Source organism: Sitophilus oryzae, unplaced genomic scaffold, assembly GCF_002938485.1.
Source record: "Sitophilus oryzae breed Bouriz unplaced genomic scaffold, Soryzae_2.0 scaffold_1179_pilon_pilon, whole genome shotgun sequence".
In the NCBI taxonomy this organism is placed as follows: domain Eukaryota; kingdom Metazoa; phylum Arthropoda; class Insecta; order Coleoptera; family Curculionidae; genus Sitophilus; species Sitophilus oryzae.
The window spans coordinates 2,815,558-2,822,332 of record NW_022145814.1 but is presented as its reverse complement, the minus strand read 5'-3'; the positions used below and the strand labels follow the sequence as shown (position 1 = coordinate 2,822,332).

Below are 6,775 nucleotides of genomic sequence, written 5' to 3'. Positions count from 1 at the left end.
TGCATAAAAAAGGCGAATATCAGATATATCTGATATTCGCCACTGCGCACACTCGCGTCGACTAATGTAGGTTGGGCTACCTAATAACTATCTAACCTAACTTAACTACTGACTTATCTTAATGAGGTCTCTGCCTTTTGGTCCTTGCCCTGCGCACTCACCAACCAGATGAGCCTGCGTACTCCAATCTGTGGGGCCCCACACTATCAGCACCTGCGCACTACTGATCACACCACTAACAAATGGGTCTGTGCCCCCGAAACTATACTACGGTTATGGAGCTATGCCCCTTGCAAAGATTGCGGTTATGTTCAAGTTGAACCGAGAAGTAACACACGTCTTACCCCGACAACAGTAAGACACCAGTGGGTAGGGACAGTGGTAATCTCGTTAATCCATTCATGCGCGTCACTAATTAGATGACGAGGCATTTGGCTTTTTTTTTTTTTTTTTTCTTCGACATGAACACTATACCTTGTATAGGTCCATGTCTCAGGTCTTGAGCCACTTAGCGGCAGGCTTCGCCGGGTTTGCGGGCACATTCTCGCACCTAGTCCGGCCAGGGCCGTTCTCTCCTTGCTGCTGGTGTTGGTGTCCGGTGAGTGTATAGCCTGGTGCTTCTGTTGAAGTCCGTCCATGTTCTGCTGGAGCCCTGTAAGGTTCTGGTGGCTAGGAGGGCTAAGTCGGAGGTTCTTATTATGTTGTTCAGGATTAGTTCTTCAGCCGACTCCTTGCACCAGACTCCGCGCCAGTTCAATGTTGCAGTCGTTGTTATGACATCGCTGGCTGAGAAGAGCTGCCTGATGACGTTTTTGAGATCTTCTCCATTGTACTTGTCTTTCTTGGCTCGGTGAGCCGTCCTAAGCTCTATTGAATCGGTTACTATCTGTGCGTCGACGATGATCAGACGTTGACCCACCTTCCCTATCAAGTCTGGTTTTAGTGTCCGGTCGTGGACCTTGATGCAGGGTTCCCGAGTCACCTCAAAGCCCTTTGTTTCCATGCTGCGGGCCAGGTAATTGACTGCCGAGTCATGCCTCCAAATCCTCGATCCGTGGGTACGAGGACATTGTTGAAGGACATGATTCGACGTCTCTGGGGTGTTGCACCCAGCCCGGCATTGTCTGTCTTTTGTTGTTCGGCCGCGCGCAGTTCTCGATCTTGTGGGCAGTGCGTTGATTCTAATGCGCACTGCCTGGATGAAATCGCGACCAGTTACCAACTTAGTCGGTTCTTGAATCCACCTATGTGCGCGCGGCATCTTTGAGGCTTCTCGTAGTCCGGTCCCATCAACACTGACGTAGAGCTGTTCCGCCCATTTTTGCTGCATGTCGCGCGTCGTTCGTATCGGTCCCCCTGGATGTTGTAGCCTTCGTGTTGCTCTATCGATTTCAGTAGCTATGTAGGTGTTGGCACTGATGTTGGCCTGAATATGGGGGAGTTCAATGCTTCTTAGCCTTCTCCATCGCAGCAGCGGCGCTTGCCATCTCATGGAAGGTATTCCAAGGCCCCCATCCTTGACCGTGGCATGAAAGTAGGTCGGTGTGTCTGCCGGTAGGTCGAGCCATCTCTTAACAGATGCTCGGACAGCTCTATCCGTCTTCCTGAGGCATCCAATCTTGGTGTTCGATAGGGTCAGTCGGTGCAGCAGCCGTGGGATGAGGTAAACCCGCAAGACGTGGAGCCGTTGCTGTGGCTTTAATGGGGCCTTCTGGAGTCGCTGTAAGAGGAGTATTACCTCCTCCGTCGGCGAATATTTGACCCTACCATCCGGGCCGAAGGAGATCCCCAAGTACTTGAAGGTCTGCCCCCGGATCAAACATGGCAGAGCAGCATCACCTATGCGAAAACGTCGTTGCTCGACTACTGTCACTTTTTGTTTCGGCTGTGCTACGATAGAGAGAGTAAGGCATTTAGAGGCGTTTAGAGTCAGTCCGCTGTTATGGAGGTATGTTGTTGCCTTGTCTAAGAGTTCTTGGAGACCGCGTGGGGTGTTTGCGAGCAGTATGATGTCGTCTGCGAAGGCAATGGCGTTTACTTTTCCCTCGCCGATGTTTGCCCCTATTTCCTCTGGTAGTAGACGGAGGAGCCGGTCCACCACGAGGTTGAAGAACCACGGGCTCAGTGGGTCCCCCTGTTTGACCCCGGTCGTCGGATGAACGGTCGCCGAAGCCCAGCCGCCAGCCCTCAGCTTGGTCGCGGAATCCCGATAGGAGTTCGCGACATAGCTGATGAACCCCGGATGAAATCCGTAGCTCCGCAGTGTCCCCACGATGGCATTGTGGGAGACGCTGTCGAAAGCCTTGGATACATCCAGGCTGGCCAGGAAGCAGGACTTCAGCTTCTCGTGCTGGTACCGAAGAATAAGGTCAAGGAGAACTGTGTTGCCGGCGCATCCGTCAGAGTTGATAAACGCGCACTGCCGTGGGTCCAGGACGATTTTTGCAGATATGCGGGCCGCAAGGATGGCGTTGATATGCCGCACAATGACTGATGGCACGGTGATGGGTCGGAAGTCGCCTGGTTCTTTGGATAATTGTTTCTTCGGTATCAGCGTTGTTGTTGCTTCACGAAGTGGGAGAGGAAGAGCCTCGCACCATAAAATCATATTGTACAGCCTCACTAAGGTCTCGGAAGGGACAGCCTTAATTAGTCTTGGGGAGATTCCATCAGGGCCAGGAGCCGATGTTGATGATGGCTTTGTTCTCTGGATCTCCTCTGCAGTGATTGGTTTCCAGATGCTTGCTGCTTCGGGCTGTACAAGGTCCTCATCTGGGGGGGCTCTGTTCTCGTTTCTTGTCATCACCGTGGTCCAGAAGTCAGTCATTGGTTGCTGCGGGGGCATTTGAACCTCGATAGGTCCATCCAGGATCGATTTTGCGCAGCGTGATTGATGCTTCCTGAAGTTTTCTTGGGTCACCGCATATTCTGTACGGCGTCTCTGCCTCTTGGATATTGGCTTCGTCCTGGGGTCCGCGGCTCTCTCGGTGGCCGGTTTGCGTCTATTAGGGGGGGAGGAAAAGTTAAGTTGAGGTAAGCAGTGATTTGGGCAAGAGTTTCCTCCTTTCCTGAGGTCTCAGCATGCTGGATTATGTTTAAGAGCATTCCTATGTTGTGGGAACCAGTTCTGGGGTGCTCTAGTGCTTGGACCGCCTCAAGGATATGGTGGGACTGGTCCTGGAGCTGGTTGTCGTCAATGGTTGGTGGTTGGGTCTGGGTGGTGGTGGTGGTTGTCGCATTAGTGGTGCTGGCATCATCAGTAGGTTGCTCTACGTCAACAAATTGGTCGTCGATGGTTGGCTGGTCCGGCGGGATGGTTTGGAGGAATCTTTGGACGGCTTCCCGGTATTCTGGACGCCGCCTCTGCCCCTTGATGGATTCGAGAGTTCTGCTAGGAATCTTCTCGAGCAGGGCTTGGTTCATAAACCTGGGTGGTCCCTGAACCTGTAGTTCAGCCTCTGTCCTCGCCATCATTAGCAACTCTTCCTGCGTCCACCTGGCTTTAATTTCCACTCTTCCAGCACGTTCCTGGTCAAGTTCGGCGGGGTGGGCTCGCCGTGTATGGACACCTCTGCCAGTGGCTGTGGAGAACACCCTGTCACACACCAGGCACGAAAATCCGCCCGCGGGGGGGGTTGGTCCGGCGGGTCAGTGGATCCGCCGGGGTTCATCCGAGGCTTGGTTCTTAGTGTAGGGCCAACTTCCAAAGACCGTCAGGGGCTGGCAACCCCTGGGGCCTATATACCCTATTCTCATTTGGTTCAGTAGCGTAAGGAGAGAAAAATTTCTCCCCCTACACCACCTATCCAGCGGTACCACGAGGAGGTAGAGAATAGGAACTTGTGAGGCAAGGTTCCACGCTTGCCCGTCACTTTGAGTAACTACTTACAGGACAGGGTTCGGATACTAGACGTACTCCTCTACGACCATATGCTACTACGTGCTGGGGCAGGCCGCCCTCAGCTTCCAGAACCATCGTGAATCCCTCCCGAAGTAGTGAGATTGCTGCATCAATCCCCAGGGGTTGTGTCTCACTGTAGGGTTGATCAAGGGCAAGGACAGCCTGTACAATCCCCCGCCTCCAGTCATTTTCATCTGGAGCGACTACTTCGTTAGGCCCCTCGACTGTTATCTCAGGACACAGCCAAGCGGACCTTTCGGCAGGTCGTGCCCCGAGGTCACCAGTAATCCCCGAGGCGTAGCCAATCGGTCGGTCAGTGCCGGGACTCCCAGAGACGGTCACCGACGCAAGCGCTTCCGATAAGGACGCTTCGGTGAGACGGACGTCCTCCTCTTGCTCGTCACTAAAACCGCCCACCTCTGCGGCTGTCTCCGCTACGCCAGCCGCAACCGACGCAGCGAGATCCTGTGAAGCGTCCCCCTCCATTGCTCTGCTTCTCAGAGATAGGAAGTCGTCACGCAAGCGTGTAAAGTGGACCGACCTCCGCCTGTCCCTTAACTGGTGCAAAGTAAGGTGTGGCAACTGCTCACGCATTCTGACCGCCATAAACGCGTCACCCTGGTACCGGAGTTCGCACTCCAACATGGTATTTAACTCCTCCCTCGTCCATCTCGGTAGTTTAGATAGAGTGAACTCAATGCTAATTGGGGGAGGAGTGACCTGCCGGGTACCAGCTGCCCTCGCCTCATTTCGGGTGACGGGGTGCCTATGCCTTTGGTGCGTGGCCAGCGCACCACGGCCTGGGAAAACACCTCCGCAGTCGGGGCACTTCCCCTTCTGCGGCACGGGTTCTCCTTCTTCCGCCTCGCTCGTGAGGCCTTCCTCAGGCAGGGCCGCAGCCCCCCTCTTGGGACACTTAGGGACGTGGCAAAGTGCCCCGTGGCTTGTTGCGTAAGCCTTTTCACATATGCGGCAAATATATCTGACCGGAACTCTTGGGTGGAAATCTTTTGCATGCCGCACCTGATCTTGTAAACTCAGGTGTAAGAAATTCCGGTCGTGTTCGAGGCACAGAACGCAACTCTGTACCTCGAAAGGGAGCCATATTTCAAAATCGTTATCCGTCTCATTGTCCAATTCCAGGCGTTGTCGTCTTCGTTGAGCCTCCTGCCTTAATGATGGAGGACGAGGCTCGTGTCCTCCATTATCATCCGAGGCTATCCTTCTCATACTGCCAGCGATTCAGTATTACCCCCCGTTAGCGTGCTAGACTAACGGGGGCCTCTTTGCCTCCTCCGAAGGATGTGAGCTCCATCCCGCCCGGCCTGGATGGCCCGGAGTGTTCCCAAAGCTTTCGTCCGCAGAGGGATCTGGCCGGCTATCTCCAGAAGGCAGCCCCGAACGGCTGAGCAGGACCTACTCAACCGCGGCGGGTCCCAAATGGGTCGGGGCTTAACGTAACCATGCTGCTCGAGTGATGACGCTTCAACTCTTTCGGACGCCAAATGCCTCCACCCGAGTGCCTTCCGGACCCACATGGCCGGTCGGAACCTCGAGTGGCGCATGACGCGCATGGTTAATCCCTTGTTGGCCTGGGAAGGTGTCCCAGTTACCGGCGGTGCCACGGGGAGGCCAAGGGTTGAGGACTAGACGTCTAGAGGTGGGGTACCATGTTGTATATGTAGCTAGAAAAATAGGCATAAAAAAGGCGAGTGTCGAGCTTTGGCCCGGCACTCGCCACTTTCAGTCTCTCCACCATCTAAGAGACGCTCTCCCACCTCTTAAGAGAGTCATAGTTACTCCCGCCGTTTACCCGCGCTTGATTGAATTTCTTCACTTTGACATTCAGAGCACTGGGCAGAAATCACATTGCGTCAACATCAAGTTAAGACCATCGCAATGCTTTGTTTTAATTAGACAGTCGGATTCCCCCGGTCCGTGCCAGTTCTGAGCTGACCGTTAAATAGCGGCCGAAGAGGACACCGAAGCGTAACGTCGTGAAACGCTACGCAAACGGGCCTCGCAGCAAAGCGGTTCCGCGGGAGGCCAAGGCTCAGGACCGAGCTCGGATTCGGTTCGCAAAAACTTGCACCTCGCCCAGGCCTGGCACATTAGCCAGTACCCGCTTCCTCGCCAAGCCCGACACGCCCCGATCCTCAGAGCCAATCCTTATCCCGAAGTTACGGATCCAATTTGCCGACTTCCCTTACCTACATTTTTCTATCGACTAGAGGCTCTTCACCTTAGTATGGACTTTCTTTTAAATTTTTAACGGTTTCGCAAATATTCGCGTTTTTATTACATATGGCTCTTTCAACGATAAAATACCAGACTGATATTGACACAAGATACAGATTTTGAAATACCTTAAATATAAAAAATGTTCATTTGTTAATACTCTATCTAACAAAGGAGAAAAGAAGAGTGTTCTATTAAAAAAAAACGAAGAAAAATGATTTTATATTTTAGAAAGTTTGGCACAAAATTTTGAACGCCCTGTATAGTTTAAGATTACGATATTTATAGCAAAGTAAGTACAGACCGACACTAGTAAATATTTAAAAAAACAGGTTTGGTCGTGACTAAGTTAAGAAAAAACTCAAAACTTAAGTGAGGATGCAGTTAATAATCACCACGTAGGTTAATAAAACCACTTTTTCAATTTGTCAAGCTTTCGAGAATTTGATTCCCATCATGAGGACAGTTTGAATGAGTCAATTAACAAAACATACAGTCTCTGTTAGTATTTAAGGCCTTATTGTGCAGAGGATTATTAAGTTTATTACAAAAAATGGTTTTATTACATGTGTATTGTATCCTGGTTGACAATCAACTGCTTAATTTAAATAACTTAAATGAATTAGAACCAAAGGT

General features: G+C 52.0%; 1 long non-coding RNA gene across 1 annotated transcript; it reads right to left on the bottom strand.

Moving 5' to 3' along the window:
• Positions 1 to 390: 390 nt before the first annotated feature.
• LOC115891352 lies at positions 391 to 6,142 on the bottom strand. Its single transcript, XR_004051819.1, has 2 exons — positions 5,680 to 6,142; positions 391 to 435 (listed from the first exon to the last, which is right to left on the bottom strand). It is a non-coding gene; the product is annotated as an uncharacterized LOC115891352 (long non-coding RNA).
• Between the last annotated feature and the right edge of the window lie 633 nt (positions 6,143 to 6,775).